Source organism: Adiantum capillus-veneris, chromosome 10 (genome assembly GCF_014529385.1).
Source record: "Adiantum capillus-veneris isolate H3 chromosome 10, ASM1452938v2, whole genome shotgun sequence".
NCBI classification, from domain to species: Eukaryota; Viridiplantae; Streptophyta; class Polypodiopsida; order Polypodiales; family Pteridaceae; genus Adiantum; species Adiantum capillus-veneris.
Window position 1 is genome coordinate 47030341 of NC_140940.1, and position 2775 is coordinate 47033115.

Below are 2775 nucleotides of genomic sequence, written 5' to 3' on the forward strand. Positions count from 1 at the left end.
TATGTGCCCATTAAAGAGAGGAGATTGCCTGCCTGGAGAGTTTGAAAATGGCCTGTCCTAATTGCGGCAGAGCCTATTCTTTTGGAGTAGTAGGCTGATCCTGTAGAATCGGCATGACTTGAAATGCCAGGGATGTCACCAAAAAAGGTGTAGGAGCCAGCAGCAGATCAGGCATTGCAGCAAATCTAGTAGCTTCCATAGCAAATCTAGTACCCTACGAGATTTTTCCTGAAAGGGTACAACTGATGTAGCTTCAAACAACCTACTAGGAGGCATGGCTGAATGGTACCTCGTCAGAACTCTAGCAACAGAACGTGGAAGGCCGACACTATCAAGAGTCCCTCGTGAAATGTTCACTGAAGACCAGAAAGGCGGACAAGGTCAGGCTTCTGGAGCAATTTTTGAACTTGACCTCTTCCCTCCCATCTGTGGTTTTTTCGAGCAGAGATCGCCCTCCGCAACGACGGAAAGGAAAGGAGAGAGCGTCAGACTTTATGTGCGGGGGCTTATCCTGGGATACAAGAGGGGGAAATCTAATCAATATCCTAGTACTTCTTTTCTGCAAATTGAGGGTGTCAATACAACAGAAGAAGTGAACTAGTACCTTGGAAAGAGGATTGCGTATGTCTACTACAAGGCTAAGACGAAGAAGAACGGGACATTGTACCGGTCAATTTGGGGTAGAGTGACGAAGCCTCATGGAAATAGTGGTGTTGTACGAGCAAAATTCAGAAAAAATTTACCACCCAGCTCATTGGGTGGAAGGGTTGGCGTCTTTATGTATCCAAGCCAAAAATGAGGGGCCAAGGAAGCCTGGATGGAGAGAATGGCTCTCCAACAAGCTTCATGAAAACTCTTCTATTAGGCTTGCAGCCTATTTTCTCACAGTTGCTATTCTAGAGGTGTTATGGTTGTTCTACCCTGGGGTATGATAACCAGTGAAAGACAATTGACTTTCGTTAATGTTGCGGGATCTTAGTCATTTACGACCGGATTACCTCCAATGAGTTTGTTCTTTTTTGTGAAACTAGCAAATGTTGGAACTCTTCTGGGAAAATTCTGAATTGTGTATGGTTATCCATCATTTAATGACGTCTATATAAATTGCACTTTGGCTTTGTGTTTTACCTCGATACTGAAAAAGAGTTTGAAATCTACAACATTACATTCTGTTCCAAAGAGAGAGAGAGAGAGAGAGAGAGAGAGAGAGAGAGAGAGAGAGAGAGAGAGAGAGAGAGAGAGAGAGAGAGAGACGAATAGTGGGTGTCACCTCGGGTGAAGTCCATGGTTTCTCTCAAGTTGCAGAAGTGCCTGGTAGCCAGCATTCTCAAATGTGCAATGGCCCAATCCCAATGAGGTCAATAAGATTTCCATGGCCAATTCACTTTTAGTATGGCAGGACATCACCAAGATCATCAAAGATGGTTTTGTAATTTCAAAACTAATCAATGTTTACTATAAGCCAAGGATGCAGTTTGGTTCCATCCAAGGTCTTATGGCTAAGATGCATGTGTGTTCTACGTTGACTTCTTTGTGGAGAGTATCCACACGTCAAAGGCTAGAAAGGCACGCAAGAATACAGTTTCAAATCAATTTGAATCTCAGAAAGCCCAAAGAAAGGCTATTTGCTAGAGGAAGGGTGCAAGAAGGGAAGAGCTATTGGTGTTGAAGCTGCTCTAGTTATAGTCGCGTTTAGCAAGACCACAAAGATATCCAAGAACTAAGAGATATTTTTTAGGACCTGAATTTTGTAGGGATTTTACATTTATACTCGCATGTGTCTATCATCAATGCAAACGGCATTTGAGTCATTGACTACAGGGAGGGGGGGGGGGAAAGAGAGAGAGAGAGAGAGAGAGAGAGAGAGAGAGAGAAGAAGAAGATTTTAACATCGTAGGAAACTATCCCAAGAGACCTTAAAGATCTATCTGACGAGGAGAGTAGAGAGAGAGAGAGAGAGAGAGAGAGAGAGAGAGAGAGAGAGAGAGAGAGAGAGAGAGAGAGAGAGAGAGAGAGAGAGAGAGAGAGAGAGAGAGAGAGGACATGTTAGAGTTCAAACCTTTCTAATGGTGAAACAATATTCACACCCCTTTAGTCTAGTAGTGAGCTCTTGTATCAACCCTTTATTAGTCTTTAAATTTTTCCTCTAGTGTTAAGGTCTAGCTTTAGAGTAGCTTCAATTTGGGAAAAAAAGTTATTCTTTGAAATAATTGAAGCATGCCTCTTGATCATGAGGGTATTCTATTAGTAGACTGCCATAAGAGCATGGTCACATGATGCATATTTTTCAATCACTTTTCAAATAATAACTATCCAGCAATTATGAGATTCACAGGCTTTGTAGTTGTGAGCATAGTAGAACTATGTTTGGGGCCTCAAGCACCATGCCAAAATAAACATACTTACACTATTAGCCCCTTCCTTACTTTCATGAGGATGGTTGCAAGCAACTATTAGCACATATGGACCAAGCAAAGATGAGAAGGTAGTGGGAATCAGATGCTATCACCTATATTATGCACACAATTGACCTCCATGTGTAGGAAAATGTGATTTTAGTTACTATGCTTGAACACGACATGGAGCACTACTTCCCTTTTTAATTAATGCTAGGAACTATCACCTTAGTTATCATTTATGAATAACTGGGTGATGTCACTTGACCATCACCTAAACAACCACGCCAAAAAAGACTTCCATAAACCCAAAGAAAAATGAAGGTTTTGTGCAGAAGTTTTGTATGGGTGTTATGGAAGGACGCTCCACTGTGATGCA

The 2775-nt window shown here is 42.0% G+C and overlaps 1 pseudogene; it reads left to right on the forward strand.

Moving 5' to 3' along the window:
- The first annotated feature begins 274 nt into the window (after positions 1-274).
- Positions 275-799, forward strand: LOC147448791 (large ribosomal subunit protein eL33z pseudogene; annotated as a pseudogene).
- Positions 800-2775: the final 1976 nt, after the last annotated feature.